Source organism: Vombatus ursinus, unplaced genomic scaffold (genome assembly GCF_900497805.2).
Source record: "Vombatus ursinus unplaced genomic scaffold, bare-nosed wombat genome assembly UNPS02014809.1, whole genome shotgun sequence".
Lineage (NCBI taxonomy): Eukaryota > Metazoa > Chordata > Mammalia > Diprotodontia > Vombatidae > Vombatus > Vombatus ursinus.
The window spans coordinates 11,519,569-11,538,085 of record NW_020954587.1 but is presented as its reverse complement, the minus strand read 5'-3'; positions in this window follow the sequence as shown (position 1 = coordinate 11,538,085).

The window sequence follows — 18,517 nt, the reverse complement described above, 5'->3', positions numbered from 1 at the left end:
TTTTACAACCAGTGTCTCTGATAAGGGCCTCATTTCTAAACTATATAGAGAATTAAGTCAAATTTATAAGAATGCAAGTCATTCCCCAATTCATAAATGGTCAAAGGATACAAACAGGCGGTTCTCAGATGAAGAAATTAAAGCTATCTATAGTCATATGAAAAGATGCTCTAAATCACTATTGATTAGAGAAATGCAAATCAAAATGACTCTGATGTACCACATCACACCTATCAGATTGGCTAATATGACAAAACAGGGAAATGTTAAATGCTGGAGAAGATGTGGGAAAATTGGAATACTAATGCATTGTTGGTGGAGTTGTGAAATGATCCAGCCATTTTGGTTAGAGCCATTTTTTTACAGGCATTTGGAGAGCTCAAGCAAGTCACTGCTTTTACTCTGCCATCTTGTCTCTGCCCATCCAACCATTTTGGAGAGCAATTTGGAACTGTTCCCGAAGAGCTATAAAAATGTGCACACCCTTTGACCCAGCCATACCACTTCTAGGGCTGTATCCCAAAGAGATCATACAAATGCGAAAAGGACCCACATGTACAAAAATATTTATAGCAGCTCTTTCTGTGGTGGCAAAGAATTGGAAATTGAGGGGATGCCCATCAATTGGGGAATGGCTGAACAAGTTGTGGTATATGAATGTCATGGAATACTGTCATGCTATAAGAAATGATGAGCAAGCAGACTTCAGGAAAACCTGAAAAGACTTGTATGGACTGATGCTGAGTGAAGTGAGCAGAACCAGGAGAACATTGTACACAGTAACAGCCACATTGTGTGATGACTAACTCTGATAAACTTAGCTCTTCTCAGCAATGCCAGGATCTAAGACATCTCCAAAAATCTCATGATGGAAAATGCTATCGACATCCAGAGAAAGAACTATGGAGTTTGAATGCAGATTGAAGCATACTATTTGCTCTTTTTTTTTCTTGTTTTGTTTGTTTCTTTTTTCTTGTGGTTCTTCCTATTGGTTCTAATTCTTCTTTACATCATGACCGATATGAAAATAGGTTTAGTAGAAATGTATATGTAGAACCTATATCAGATTGTATGCCATATTGGGGAGGGGAGAAAATTTAAAACTCAAAAGCTTATGGAAGTGATTGTTGAAAACTAAAAATAAATTAATTAACTAAAAAAGAAAGAAATAAAAATAGAATAAAGGCATAACCAGAAAATGAGATGACCCAGTTAGGTAGTGAGAGGAAAGGATAGCTAATACCTATGCACTCAAGTAGCATCCAGGATGCTCAGCTTGTTGGCAGATATTCTTTGGAGGATTTATGGGAAGACATGAACAAGATTGCTCAAGATGCAGAAGTGTGGATAGATTGTCATCTTCGCCATTGAAGAAAGTATTATTTGGGGTGAGGCATAGCTCTAGTTGTGTATTCTTTGGCATAAGAGCAGTGGAAAAAGAAGTCTTCTAGAAGACTTCCTCTGTAGAATCTCTGGTCTAGATGACAGTGATAACTAACATTTTATCAATGTATATCTATGTGACACACCTAATTCAATATTGAAGTCATTCAACATTTATTAAATACCTTTTATCCATAAAGCACTGAGGAACAAAGCCAACACAACTAAGAATTAAAAAAAAAAAAACCCAAGTCTTGAGCCTAAAATAGCTTTTGAACCAACAGACAATCTACTATATTCTCTTCAATGAGACTACTGCAGCAAATCATCCTTTTGCCAGCAATGTCTGTTCACCCCAAACTATTCAGCATACCACCAGCAGACAGTCTTTCTAACACACATTCATGGGGACATTCAACATTTCATTCACAAGAGGCCTTGGTAACTTCTAGAAAAGGCAGCCAGGAGTATAAATAACTAGCATAGCTTCATTAAGACCAGGACATTCCAGACTAACCTTATTTCTTTTTTTGACAGAATTACTAAACAAGTAAATTAGGTGAGCATTTTGGAGTGTATGTAGATTTTAGCAAAGCATTTTATGAAGTACTTCATGCTTTTCTTGTGGAAAATCTGAAGGAATGTAGACTAAAAGGTAATACAGCTGAATGACCAGATTCAAAAGGTATTCACTAATGGTTTAATGACAGCTGAGCAGGAAGAAGTCTACAAGAGAATGTCCCAGGGATTTGTACTTGTCCCTGTACTATTTATCATGTTTATTATTTAGATAAAAAATAGATGCCATATTCATCAAATTTACAGATGACACAAAACTTGGAGTTATACCTAACACACAGTGACACAAGATCAAAAAGATCTTCGCAAGCTTAAGCACTGAGCTAAATCTAATAAGATGAAATTCAATAGGAATATATGTAAAGAGTTCTACTGGGGTTCAAAAGATGAGCCTCACAAGTGCAGGGTGGAAAAGGCATGGTTAAATAGCAATTTATCTGCAAGGAATCTGTAGGTTTAAGTGAGTTCCTAGCTTAATTTGAGTCTATAATTTGATGTAGCAAACAAAAAAAAAGACTACTGTGATCTTGGGATGCAATGAGAGAGTTTTCAGGAACAGAGAAGTTATAGTTTTATTGATCTCTGTTATCAGACTTTATCTGATATATTGTAGTCACTTGGGGCATCACAGTTCAGAGAGGCCATTGATAACTGGGAGAGTATCTAGAAAAGGGTAAACGGGATTATTGAAGGCCTTAAATCCTTAGGGATATTTAGAGAAGTGAGGACTCAGGAGGGACATAATAACTGTGATCAAATATTCAGAGGGTTGTTATGTGGCTCCAGAGGGCAGAACAAGGAGCAATGAATGGAAGGCAAATTTAGGCTGGATATTAGGAAGAGCTTCCTAAGAATTAGATCTGTCCAAAAGCAGAATAGTTTACCATGAAAGGTAGGTAGTTTCACTTTTACTAGAGGTCTTTAAGAAACAAACCATTTTAATTGGTCAATCAAATCATCTACCATTTTGATTGACCAGTTCCTGGATGTGTCACAATGGGGTCTCCTTTTAGGTTGGACTAGAGGACCCTTGAAGTCTCTTCCCATTTTAAAATTCTATGATTTCCTGTGATTCTCACAGTTGTCATCTTGTCATTCCCCTATTCAAGAACATTTGGTGGCTATTGCCTATAAGATTAGGTTCAAACTACTTAGCATGATATTCAATGCCTCCACAATATGATCTCAACCTAATTTTCCATTTTTATCTCCCATTTCTCTTTTAAAAGAATTCTCTTCTTCAGTGCTTACACCATGACCCCCAAATGCCTCATGCTTTTCTACATTGACATTTTTGTTAATACTGATTCTCTACTGTGGAATACTCTGTTCTCTTTTCTGCCTATATTTTCCAGGATGAATTTAAATCTAACCTCTTCTGTGAAAATTTTTCCGACTGTTCTTGTAGTTGTTGGCAAGTCAATTTTCAGTCGTGTCCAGCTCTTTATAACTCCATTTGGGGTTTTCTTCTTAAAGATACTGGAGTAGTTTGCCATTGCCTCCTCCAGCTCATTTTACAGATAAGGAAACTGAGGCAAACAGCATCAAGTGACTTGCCCAGGGTCACACAGCTAGTAAGTGTCTGAGGCCAGATTTGAACTCACAAAGTCTTTCTGACTTTAGACCCAGTGCTCTATCCACTGTGCCAACTAGCTTCCTTAGAACTCCTATACTACATCTTGTCTGTGCCATTCCTTCAGTGATTAATTTTGTCCTTCCTTACAGACATCTTTTATTCAATATTATCTTGAATTGTTATCTAAAATCTTGAATTATATTGTTGTGTAAGTACATAGAATATATACTTGTGTATATAATACATGAAGGCTCTGTAATTTCATAGATGTGAGAGCTATCTCCACCAAAGGAAATTATAATCTATACATAACTTAGAAAATAAATCTTAGTAAATCACCTGCAATTCAGAGAGTTTAAGTGATTTTTTTGTAAACATAGTAGCTAGTTGATGGCAGAGGGGGTATTTGAACCCAAGTCTTCCTGACTTCAAATCCAGCACATTATCCATTAAGCCATGATGTCTCTTATTGGTACAAAACACAGACTTAAATAATTCATGTTTGTATCCTATATCTCTCTTTTTAACTTATTTGAGGGTTTGCATTTTTATGATTCCTTGTATCTCTCATAGCACCTACCATATGACCATATACACAGTAGACACTTTATTGTAAAAATAATAAGAAAATATAGAAATTTACTATAGATTTGGAAGCAATCTTAAAGATCATCTTATCCAAACCCCTTATTTATGAATGATGAAACTGAGGTCCAGAGAGACTTTTTCCAATATTGCATAACTTGACATTTCTCAGTTAATTAAAAAAATAATAATAACAATAAGATAATCTTGGGAGAGTATTATTTAAAATGAAAGAGCTTATGAAATATGAAAAAAACATATTTGAACTGGAGTTTCTCTGACTAAATTTTTTGGCACAATTATTTAAGTTGCTCTCTCAGCAATATACTCTAATTTACTTATGCTAATGACAGCTATGGAGAGCATAGTAGATAAAATGTGCACCAAAGCTAATTTTGGTATGCACCTTCCTCTGTCACCAAATATTTCACCAGTGACTAAAAAATTAGGAAACCAAGTAAATTTCATCTTCACATTATGTTCTAACCCAGTTCCGCTGTGATGCAAGTGCTACCAAAGGAGAAAATACCCAAAAGATGGCTACCAGGAAGCTGAAGGAGGAAAAACAAAGAACCTGGATGATCCAAAAATGTCTGTTCAGCCCTGAAATCATTGTTGTTGAAACACGTCAACTTGAAATTTCAGAATTTTGAATCTGAAAGGCATCTAAGAGTTACTAAGCATCCTAAGGATTTCTAAGATCTCTTCCAGCTAATTTGTTACAGAATTTTAGTCCTAAAAACAGCTAGCCTATTAGTATGAATAATTGATCCCCTGAAGTGGTCACATTATTTAAATTCATACTTCATATTTCCATTGGTCTGGAACCAATTACTGCATTTTACATAATTATAACTTTGAACAGTACAAATTCAAATATATACAACCACTTTAGAGGTTTTATTATTCACACTAATAGAGACCTAACTGAAGTTCTCACCTCTGTCTCTCCAGCCCTCTAAGAGCTCCGAGTGTCCAGTCCAATATTTCTAGTATTTTCTTCAAGTCCATAAACTTATTTCATAGACAGGGCTGGAATTCATTGAAATTTTGACTAAAGGAATTGTTTACTTTGATCTTTCAAATTTCATAGCCCATTCCTACCCACAGCTGTGAGGTTATATTGACCCTCTGTTCTTTTTTGAATTATATGACTAAAAATGCACTGAAAATCATCACCTCTTGCCAAAAATTACAGAAATTTCCTCCCAATCTATTTTCCGACAGAATATCCTGAGGCAGGTAATGAGTAAGTACTGAATCACCAAAACAAAAATTGGTCATCTGGAGTTAGCCTTTAGCTTCTTAGGGACAGCCCAAAAAGTACTTGCTCTAGTTCTAGGACATTTGGACTATGGTAGCAAACAAGAAACTTTTCAGAGATTGTCTACTAAGACCAAAATCTAAACCTAGTGCACACAGAGCATACCAACTTGGAGTGTAAGGACCGTCAGTTCAAACATTATCACTGTCATAATAGTGTTTCAGGAATTAAAATCTAAATAGCTTGAAACAGAGACAATTTGGTAGTTCCTTGGTATGGTTTCAAAGACTCTGACATTACCCCCAAATCCTTCCTCACCTTCTGATTATTGCTTAAATTTCTTCAGTCTGAGCTTCAGCCCTTTGGTTAAAGGATTTGATACCTATTAAAATAGAAAATACTTTAAGGGATATTTGTGAGTAATGACTGTCTCCAACTTTGAAATTTCATCAGTAGTTTATACTTTAGTATGAATGAAGCCTCTGAAAATAATTCAACAAAAATTAATTACGTATTTGCCATGCAAGGCATTATGTTAGTTATTGCATACACAAAGATAAAAATTGAATAATACCTGACCTAACAGATAAGGAGAGAGGAAAAGACAGAACAGACTACTATGTGGTATTGTGCAAAGAGTACTAGATTATTAAGTTCCCAAACCTAGAGTAGAGTACTAGCTTTGCCATTAATTTTCTTTGAGGCACTGGTTAAATCAATGTATCTCTCTGGATCTCAGTTTCTTCATCTAGGGGAGGAAGATTTGATGATTTTTTTAGGTCCTTTCACAATTCCACTGTTTTGTGAGAATTGGGTGCCTGAGTAAGAAAAAATTCTGCTGAGGAAGAGAGAAGAGACAAAGAACTGATTTAACCCTTTGTAGATAAATTTCATGTCATTTGTAATTTTGATGCGGGTTGGGCCTTATTTAAAATTGTCCAAAGACTATTTAACAAAATAGACCTTATTTTTAAAAGAACTTCATGGGCATTAAAAGTACTAATAGGTTCACCAATTCTGAGATTCTCCTGGACAAAAATATCTCCCCACCCCCACCCCCGGAATTCAGGAAATCAAGGAGTCCAGGTAGATCCAAAGTGCAGAACATTACTTCCCTACTGCCCAGTGTCCTAGAACAACCCATACAACCTTCCTAATTCTGCCTTGTATCCCAGAAACCCAGGAGGAAGATAGACTTTTTTCTGTTTCACTGGGAATCCATGATCCAACCCACTCATTCTATAGAAAAATGCAGATCTCAAAGAGACCTTAGAAACCATCTAATCCAAACAATTTATCTTCTGAAATAGAAGAGAGATGGTTTTTGTTTTTTGTTGTTGTGTGGTTTTTGTTTTGTTTTGTTTTGTTTGTTTTGTTTTGTTTTTGGTGAGGGCAATTGGGATTAAGTGACTTGCGCAGAATCACGCAGCTAGTGAGTGTTATGTGTCTGAGGCCGAATTTGAACTCAGGTCCTCCTGACTCCAGGGTCAGTGCTCTATCCACTGAGCTACCTTGCTGCCCCTGAGATGTTTTTTTTCTCTTCTCATCCCTTCTTCCAATCCTGCCCTATGACACATATAAATCTGTCAAAATTGTTAGTTACAAAATTTAGTGTTTGGCCAACAAAACCCATTAAGAAGAGACAGAAAGAGAAAATCCATTCAAAATAATTGTATGAAGCATAAAATATTTGGGATTCTACCTACCAAAATACACATAGGAACTATAGGAATACCATGACCAAACACTCTTTGTAGAAATAAAGACACACTTAAACAATTAGAAAAATACTAATTGTTCATAAAATATAAAATGGGAGACTGTCCCCAGTCTTGGGACCATATGCAATAGATTCTACTTGATCCTAACCCGTGGGGAAGGGAGAGGAAATTGGCGAGCCTGCTTCTGGAAATATCTAATGATGTATAAGGGAGGAATCCTGTTGCCCAGTTCAGAGCACACATAGATATTCTGTGACATTCCTATCTGCTTACTAAATGGTAAAAGCCTTTTGAATGACTGCTGAGCCAAAATTGAGCGTACACACAAAATAAGCCAAATCTGTCTCTCCAGGTCGTGACTGAGTAAAAATAATTTAAAAATACTGCAAGTCTTTGGTTGGGGAGAGAGAAAATGTGGACCCTTAACCCTATACTCAAGCTCCTATGACCTTGAACCCTAACTCTGTTGGTTTTCTGTCTGTTTTTTTTTTCATTATGACCTTATGAGCTTCAAAGATTAGAAGAGCCAACAGATCTAGAAAATGGAATCTATGCCAGAGTTTGCCATTAGCTGAGCCCAATGAGGAGCACAGTCTGAGGAATGAGCTGGAATTCAGCCCAGTGACAAGTCAACCCAGAAGCACCAGGTCCTATAGCAAAGGTATAGCTTATCCAACAGATACATTGCCCTTGGAAGTTAATTCTGTGGTGGGGTGTTTGTAGCTATCCCTTTAAATTTGAGCCCACTCTCCCCAATGACTGAGTCATTAAGGGGAAAGAATATCCTGGTTCAGGGTTATGTTTTAATACTTTAGTTCTTGCTATATATTTTCAATAAATGTCCCTTTATAAAAGTTAGTTAATGGAATTTGTAGGATGATGGCAGTATAATAGAACACAGAAGAGTCCAGATCTTTCAGATCCTCCAAAGAAATAAAAAGAATCACCTCTAGAGTCCCTGAGCCAACCCCAGAGTCCAGAGGGAACCATGAGGGTGGCTAGACAAGCAGGGTAGGTGGAAGGTAGAACAGAGATAGTATAGTCCAAGCAGCCCTGGAGGCTTTAAGAGGATCCAGCCCTCCCTGACTGAGCCCACCAGTGCTCAAATTGAACCCTAACCTTCCCCAAAGCCTTTGAATATAGGCTCCCAGCTAGAGAAATATGGCTCAGGGTATTCGAGGTGAGTCTAGTGAAATACTAGTGGTCCAAGCCCATCTGTGGGAGAGAAACATTGGATAAAATCCAGCCCAAATAGTCCTTGAGGACTGGAAGAGAAATGTAGGACAGGAGTAATACCTGAGAGCCCAGCCATGGGGGTTAGGAGATGTGGAGTACTCCAGTGAGAGCCTATAAAAGGCAGAGGTTCTAGAGCCAAGTTCTGGAGTATGCCCAGTTCTGGAGTATGTCTTTCATTTGTAGAGTTTAACCCAACTGCAGGCTCCCCAACCCAGATGCCAAGGCTGATGAAATGAGCAAATGAAGGAAAACTCTAAATACTACAAGGAAATGCCTTAGTTTGAGAGACTTCCAAGGGGTAAATTCCATGGAGGATAGTGACCTCACAAGAAAATCAGGTAAAGCCTTAGAGAGAAAAAAATATATACTTTCCACGGGAATGTTAGGAGTACCTGGAAAAAATGAAATGAGACTTTGAGTGCAAAAACTAGAGAGGTTTATCCCTTAGAACAGATCATGGAAAACTTCATCCAAGAATGAAATACTCAGAAAACTAGAATGTTTGAGACATATAATGATTTGATAAGACAGCATCAAAATTAAAATAAAACCAAAAGATCAGAAAAAAATAAGAAAGTATAATAAATATAACATAAAAAACCCAAATGACCTGGAAAAGAAGTCAAGAAGAATTCATCTAAGAATTATAGGAGTATTTAAAAACCATGATAATAAAAAAAAAAATCAAGACACCATATATCAGGAAAATATAAATGAAAATTGCCAAGAATTCTTACAGCCAGATAGCAAAGTGAACTTGGAAAGTTTTCTTTGGGAAGAATCTCCCAGAATGAAAACTTCTAAGACCATAATAGCCAAAATCCAGAGCTTCCAAGACAATTTTTAAAATAAAATAGTACAAGCAACCAAAAAGAAAGAGTTCAAGTTCCAAGGAGCAGGAGCCACAGTAAAGATCACACAAGGCTAGCAGTTACCAGAAAGAGACAGACAGACAGAGAGAGAGAGAGAGAGAGAGAGAGAGAGAGAGAGAGAGAGAGAACTTGTAATATGATACTTCAGAAAAAATAAAGGTTGAATCAAATAAAACTTATCTAGCAAAACTAAGTATAATCCTATAGGGAAAAAAACAACCTTAATGGAATAGATTTCCAAACATTCCTGATAAAAGGTCAGAACTGAGAAGACATTTTGAAATAGAAATGTAGGTGTCAAGAGAAACATAGAAAGGTACTGATATTTCTGTATTGAAAAGGGATATGTGGAGATAAAGTGTTTTCATATTAATAGGATAAGAAACAAATGTCTTTTTTAGAACTTAAATATCTTTAAGTGTCATTATAGACAGGTTAAAATGATAGGGTCTTATGTGGTTTTGTTCTGTTTTAATAATCTTAGGAGAAGACAAAAATGGAGGACAAGGAATTATATGGGAGAGAAAAGGAGGAAGAAGGGGGAGAAAATCACTACTGCATAATAGAGATACATAAAAGAATAAATTTATAATCATGGAGGAAGGATTATGGGAATGGATATCCCATGAACCTTACTTTCATCTGAACCAGATAGTGGAAGATTGAACACAATCACATACATACATACACACACACACACACACACACACACAACTGAAGAGGGATGTAAGAGTGAGGGAAGGAAATAATAGCTGTAAACTAACCAAATTCCAATGTTGGAGGGAGGAACTGGAAAGGATGATTAAAAAGAAAGGAACAAAGAGTAAAAACATGGTATTAGGGTCAGGGTAAGGGCAAGAGAAGAGCAGTAACAAACAGGAAACAGGCTGTTCACTTATAAAATTACATGTCAGGTAAACACCCTCTCTTTTACTACCTTCTTTGTAAAGAGGGACATAGGGGCAGAAGAAAGAGTACAAGAGGACAGGATGGAGGGAAATATTAAAGAATAATAATCGTACTGTGAATGTGAATTCGATAAATTCATCAACAAAATGGAAGAATATAGAATAAGAATAAATAATTTTCATTAATATGGTAAGTAATATCTAAAACCAAGAACAAACCTTATATGTAATGGAAAAAAGTTAGAGGCCTTTCCAATAAAATCAGGGGTAAAGAAAGGATGCCCATTATCACCACTACTGATAATTCTAGTGCAAGAAATAATATTGTCATGTCAATAATACAAGAAAAAGAAATTGAGGGAATAAGCATAGGCAAAGAAGAAACAGAATTATAATGTTTTGCAAATAATATGGTGAGGTACTTAGAGAACACTGGATAGTTACATAAAAATTAATTGAAGCAACAATTTCAGCAAAACTATAGGATATAAAACAAATCCACATAAATCATCAGCATTATCACCAACAAAACTCAAGAGAAAAAAAGAGCTAAAAAAAACTATATTCAGATTAACTGCAGAAGCTATAAGATGTTTGGGAGGGTATAAACCAAGATTCACTTAGGAACTCTATGAATCTATAAAACAGCCTTGCAGAAATAATGACAGATCTAAATAACTGGAGAAACATTTGTATTTTTCGTGGGTTGATTGAGCCAATATAAAAAAAATTGACAATACTACCTAAATTAATTTATTCAGCACTATGCCAATCAAACTATGAAGGGAATATTTTACAGAGGTTAAAAAACATCTGGAAGAACAAAAGTTCAAGAATCTTAAGGGTTATAATGGGAAAAAAAGGCAAGATGGAAGGGGATCTATCACTACTAGATTTCAAACAGTACTACAATATGTAATCATTAAAATAACTTAGTACTAGCTAAAAAATAGACCAATCAGCAATAAAGTGTTTATACAATATACAATAGAAAATACACAGAGTACTAGTTTTCTTAAACTCTTAGACTAGATGATGTTGAGGAAATGGCACTGAGCAATTCTATTGGAGGAACATACTCTGGAATGGAGACTTGAATAGATGTGGTTAGAAAAATATCCCAACTGGAAATCTATCTTACCCTACTGCAAATTAGGGGGGAGAAGGGGACAAGAGAGCAGGGAGATGATAGAAGGGAGGGCAGATTGGGGGAGGGGGTAATCAGAAGCAAACACTTCTGAGGAAGGACAGGGTCAAAAGGAGAATAGAATAAATGGGGGGGATAGGATGAAGGGAAATATACTTAGTTTTTCACAATGTGACTACTATGGAAGTGTTTTGCATGACTGCACATATATAACCTGTATCAAGTTGCTTGCCTTTTCAATGAGGGTGGGTGGGAAGGGAGAAAGGGAGAAAATTTGGAACCCAAAGTTTTAAAAACACATGTTAAAAAAATTGTTTTCACATGCAACTGGGAAATAAGAAATATGGGAAATGGGGTATAGAAATCTACCCTCCCTACAGGAAAATAGAAAGGGAAGAGGATAAGAGAAGAAGGGGGTGAGATAGAAGGGAGGGCAGATTAGGGGAAGGGGTATACCGAATGCATGCCATCTTGGGGTGGGGGGAGGGATGAGATGGGGAGAAAATTTGGAACTCAAAATCTTGTGGAAGTGAATGTTGAAAACTGAAAAGAAAAAAGAAAAAGAAAAATATCCCAACCCTCAGAAATATTCCTAGTCACGCTGTAGGGCTCTGGGGATCTGATCAACTAGTGCATATGGAGACTGATAAAATAAGTCCAGAATCTTGCTACAAATAAAAATAGTAATATTCCCTAAATTGATTTACTTATTCAGTATGTGTTCAGTTGTTTCAGTCATGTTTGACTCCTGGTGACCCCATATGAGGTTTCTTGGCAAAGATACTGGAGTGGTTTGCCATTTCCTTCTCCAGCTCACTTTACAAATGAGTAAACTAAGGCAAACAGAATTAAGTTATTTATCCAGAGCCACATAGCTAGTAAGTGTCTGACACCAAATTTAAACTCAGGTCTTCCTGACTCCAGGTTTCAGGATGCTCCATCCACTATACTACTTAGTTTTCCCACTTATTCAATAACTATTAAATTACCAATCCAATCAAACTACCAAAGGAGTATTACATAGAATAGGGATGGAGATGGGGGAAGATAACTAAATTCTTATGGAGGAAAATAAATAAACAGAAGGTCAAGAAATTCAAGAGATAAAATAAAAAAAAAAACTGGGAGAAGGGAGCCTAGCAGTACTAGATCTCAGACTACCACAAAGAAGTAATCATCAAACAGTCTGGTACTGGTTAAGAAATAGAGGTCAAACATTGGAACTGATTAAGTATACAACACAAAGAAGCAAATGAATACAGTAGCATAGTGATAGATAAACCCAAAGACTGCAATTATTTGAAGGGGCAGGTGAGGAATGACTATGGGATAACAGCCTGACAGCAATTAGGTTTAGACCTTTATCTCATACCATACACCAAGATCAGTCCTGCATGGCTACATGACCGTTACATTATAAATAAATTAGAGGAGCAAAAAAGGAAACACCTTTCACAACTATAGATAGGAAAAGAGTCCATAATTCACCAAGAGATAGAGAAGGTCACAAGAAATAAAAAGAACAATTTTGATTACATAAAATTTAGAAGTTTTTAAACAAACAAAACTAATGCCGTTAAAATTAGAAAATAGTTAACTTGGAGAAAAATCATTATAATACACTTTTCTAGTAATGATTTCATATACAAGAAAAGTGATTCAAATACATATGAACAAGAACTAACCCCTCCCCCCCAACACATAAATGGTCAAGGTACATAAACAGGTAGTACTCAAAGGAAGAAATGTAAGCAATCAAAAAGTACATGAAAAAATATTCCAAATCATTAATAATTAGAGAAATACAAATTAAAACAACTTTGAGGTTGTACCTTATAGCTATCATGTTGACAAAGATGGCAAAAAAAGAGAAAAATGACAGAGATTAGTGGAGCTATAGAAAAACAGGCATGCTAATGCACTATTAGTAGAGCTATGACTTGATATAACCAATCTTAAAAGCAATTTGAAAACTATGCCCCCAAAGTTATTAAACTATGAATACCTTTTGACTTAGCAATACCACTACTAGATCTATACCCTAACAAGATCAAAAAAGAGTAGAAGGACCCATAAGTGCAAAAATATTTTTAGCAACTCTATTCTTTTAATTTGCAGCAAAGGACTAGAAACAAAGAGATTGACCATCAATTGGGTAATGGCTGAATGAATCATGGTACACACATATAATGGAATAGTAATATGCCATAAGAAATTATGAAAAGGATGGCTTCAAAGTAACCTATGAAGACTCATATGAACTTATGAAGAATGAGGTGAGCAGATTCAGGGAACAATTTATACACTAGCAACCACACTGTGGGCAGTTAGGTGGCACAGTGGCTAGAGCACTGGGCTTGGAATCAGGAAGACTCATCTTCATGAGTTCAAATCTGGCCTCAGAGACTTACTAATTGTTTACCCTGAGCAATTTACTTCACTCTATTTGCCTCAGTTTCTCATCTACAAAACGAGCTGGAGAAGGAAATGCCAAGTCATTCCAGTATCTCTGCCAAGAAAACCCCAAATGGGGTCACAAGGAGATGGAAATGACTGGAATGACTCAACAGCAACAAACCACCACCCCATTGTAAAGAAAAACAACTTTTAAAGGCTTAGTAATTCTTGATCAATGCAGTGACTGACCATGATTCCAGAGGACCTCTCCTAACAGAGAGGTGATAGACTCAAGGTGTAGAATAAGGCATACATTTTCATATAAATCCAATGTGAGAATTTCTTTTTTATATTTAACAAGGGTTAATTTTTTCCCAATGGGATTGGAGAGGTGAGAAAAAGGAGGAGACTAGTGATAGGGTTGTCAGAACAAAAGAAAGAAAGAAAGAACGAAAGAAAGAAAGAAAGGTCATTGAAGCATTTTTAAGTAAACAAAAGAGAAGTAAGAAGAAACCCAGATAAGCAAGGAAGTTTTGAAAGTTACATGTTGAACTTACGGAAGGTAGAAGGGCATCTGTAAATACCAGATCTGAAATAGTACTAGAATGCAGTGATATTTAAAACAATTTGGGATTGGCTAAAAAACAGAGAGATCAAAAGTTAAAAGGAGAAGTCAACTGTAAGTAATAGAGATTTGCTGTTTCATGTTACCATCCTCTTTCTGTTCTACTTCTTAAAGGAGAAACATTAATTTTATTCAATATTTGTTAAATTCAAAATAAAAGCAATGCAAAGGGAAACAACTTAGAAAAACTAAAAAATTCTGATCACTGTAATAACAAATCATGCCTTGGTCAGACTGATGCTTCCCACCACTTTTCAGAGAAGTGATGAACTAGAACTGCAGAATGAGACTCATTTTCAGTCATGGCCAATGGGAACATTTGCTTTGTTTCACTATATTTATATTTACAAAAGAGGGTTTTTATCTGGGAAAAGGTGGATTGTTGGAGGAAGAGGGTGGGTATTGATCATGATGAATAAAAATGAAAAAAAGTATGTAAAGGACACATTAAAAGTACACAATAGAAAGAAAGAGAGAGAAAGAAAGAAGGAAGGAAGAAGCATAATTATAGATTGCTGCTTAGAATTCTTTAGAAGCCCATTGCAAAGAAATATAAACCCTTACTGTCCTTGTTAGTTGGTTTTCATGGCCAGTGTGAAGAAATCTATGACAGTCAATAATCTTTCTAGCAATTGCTTAATAAATTTTAACAATAAAAAAAAAGTTTAAAAAAAAGTTCATTTTGAAAAAAAAGTACATAGTAAGAACAGAAGGAAGTTCAGAAAGGGACACAGATACAAACAACAATTTTTTAAAGCATTTGGTTATATTTAATATACATTTTTGAAAACCATTTTGATAGAAGTTCCCAGTTCAATATGTAAAAAATAAGAGAACTGGATTGGTAGCCACCTGGAGGCTCCTTATGATATTGCATTTGTTAATTAAATTATTTTCCTGGATAATTAAGCTGCTGACCAATGTCTGTGTGGATAAGTGAGAAAGTATTGAGCCAAGAGTCTAAAATATGTATATATGTGGCAGGTTACTACGTGGTGAGTGTCTGTATATACACACACATGCATACTCACCATATATATATATTCATATATAAACATATACATATGTATGGGGACAATGAAGTTTTATATATACATATATATATATATGACATATTTAGAAACATATGTGGATACATATACTTTTTCTAGGCTTCTGCCAATGAAGGTCAGCAACTCATTTGTAAATTAGAGTCATAGAAATTGTCTGAATTCACTGAGTGGCTAAGTGAATTGCCCCAAATCCCAAAACTAGCATGTGTCAGAGAAAGGATTCCAACCCAGGATTCCAACCATAAGACTGTCCCTCTATCTTCTACAGCATGTTGCCTCTCCTTTTGTTACTACTTATTTATATACACATTGCCCTCTGTTCTTATGACCCCAGAAAAGTAACTGGCACCTAATAGGCACTAGATAAATACTTCTTGATTAACTGATTGATTAATTGATTGATCTGTACTGGTAGAGAGAGTTCCGTAACCAAGAATTCCTTGAACCAAGTCCAGACCAATAAAAAAATCATTCCCTCCTTCCCTTCTCTCTCTCTGTCTCTCTGTCTCTCTGTTTCTCTCCCTCTCCCCTCTCCCTTTTTTCTCTCTCACTCTCTCTCCCCCATAAAAAATATATATAATATACATATACATGCACATATATACATATGTACATATCATCCACAATAAGAACAATGGGTTATATGTTGGTCCTATATCTATCGGTGTCATCATAAGAAGGGTAAGACACATCCCATTTGTTGACATATGCTTGCAAATGTGTACACATACACAATATACCCAAACACACACTCATATATAGTCTCCTAGAACATTCGCCTAAAACGAAGATGCCAAGTACTATAACCAAGTGGAAAACGTGATTTAAAATTCTGATCCTTTGAATAATTGCATATTGGCTATATAGTCAACATTTATGCTAAATTAAGACATGTGAAGTAGTACAGTATCTAATTGATAAGAGTATTAAACTTGGAATCAAGAAGAACTGAGTTCAAATTCTACCCCAGACACATCAACTGTGTGACCCTAGGCAAGTCACTTAATCTTTCTGGGCCCCCTAAGGTACTACCTATCTCTACCTCTATGATCCTATGACTCTGTGATGTTATAGGCTATTTCCCCCCATAAGTCTTGAATACATATTTTAGGGAACACTTTATTGCACATTGTAATGCAGATACAATCACAGCTATTGTTGTGACTGCTGTCAGAGAAAGACAAAATCATTTTGATAACAGTGACTTTTTTTTGTCTTCGTTCACCCACTTTATTCTGGGGAAACTATCTTCCTGGGAAATTCCTTAAATGGCTTAGATTATGAGCTACCTATAAAACTCAAGCATTTAATACCTCCTTTTGGAATAATAATCTTAGTGGTGGAAATTTTGCCACTTGTCTCTTTCCTTAAAAAATGAATGATTTTAGAACAGCTTTGGTATTGAAATATGCAGAGATATAAGATCAAATACACACTCACCATGTCCTCCATTCATGTGTGTGTGTGTGTGTGTGTGTGTTTGTGTGTGTATGTGTGTGGAGTATGTTTTTTGTTTTGTTTTGTTTGAGAAAGGAGTGTAGTGGACAGAGAAAAGAGGATATTTGCAATAGATTTCTGTGCCTGGTATTAATTTTCAATGGGTCTTCCTTTTACTTTGAATAGCTTTTTCCCCTTGGGGGAAAAAAATGCCTTTGCTGACCATGGCTAAAATGCAACATGTGACATAATTCTTTCCTGATAGCAGAAAAGACATGAAGTGGGAGGTGTAGTTCAGTGTGAATCGAAAGTTTGGTCATTTCCAAAAGGAAGTGTGAATCACAATACAAGGAGTTTTGGGGAGCTGAATCAGAGATGTCAAGGAAGTCAGTTCTTAGACAGTTTAACTAGAGCCATAATGTAATCAGTTTAACTTGAGCCATAATGTAATCAGTTTAACTCCATCCATTTCAACATACTGTATTCCCCCATTCCCTATATGACTTGAGATGGATAGACTCCACAAAGGAACAATCAAAATACTGGTAAAACAGCCTCAAAGTTTACTCCAGAAGGAGATATGATTAGATATTACAAAGGCTTTTTCAAATAATTTACAATAAGAGATTTTGAAAAGTGAAAGCATTATGGACTAATTGATATTTTAATAAACATCCTTTCCTAAGTGAAAATACATTAGAAAATTGTTTCTACCCATTTATAATGTGAGTTGGATTGAAGTACACCCCATGGAACACATTTGGGTATAGATCTACAGGGGCCCATGGAACATGTACAGAGCTCTCCTGATAAATTCCTGGGCCAGTGATTTGGGGTGATAACCCTAACCTTGGGGATGCAAGAAATGTAGTATGGGTAGAAATGGAAGAGAAAAAGAAAGAAAGAAAAACTAAAACAAAGAGATAGCCTCCCCCCTCTTTCTGCCCCCTCCCAAAAAAATTCCACCCTTCCAACAAGTAATGTAACGTCCCCAGGAAGGAGTAAAATAATATATAGGAGAATGAAGACCAAAATCCTGTGCTTCTGTTCCCATCTTTGGAAGGATAAACTCTTAGATTTGAATACTCTGGTCATTGTGGTGCAGAATGCCAAATATTTGCAGTCCACAGTGGATCTCCGTATATTAAGTGGTAATAATAAGAAGCAACATCAGAAGGAACAGCACAAGAAACAGCACGGCTACTTCTGGCAAAATCACCGATCTTTAACATGGATCAAAGTCTTTTGTAATAAAGTAGCTAAGAAGTTTTCTTTCTATGATTTGTTTTTTGACCTACATATTCTTTAAGATTGTAGTTTTTAGTCTTTATGTAAGTTTGAATTTTTGCTTCAAATATTCTTTTTTAATTTCAATTTTTATTGTGTTATGTTCAGTAAAGGATATGTTTCAACTTTTTTGCATTTGTCTTATGATTTTTATGCCCTAGCACATGGTCAATAACTTGTAAAGGTGCCATGCAAAGCTGACAAGTCAATAGTTACTTATTAAAGAGTTTACTATGTGTCTGGCACTGTGCTAAGTGTTAGGGATACAAAGAAAGGGGGAAAAACCAAAAAAAAGCTCACAGTCTCTGACATCTCAGGGTTCACATTATAATGGAGGAGACAATACAAAAACTATATACATGAAGATTATATACAGTGTAAATTGAAAGTATGCTCAGAGGGAAGGCACAAAGAGTAGGGTGAGGGGGAACTGGGAAAGGCTTCTTGT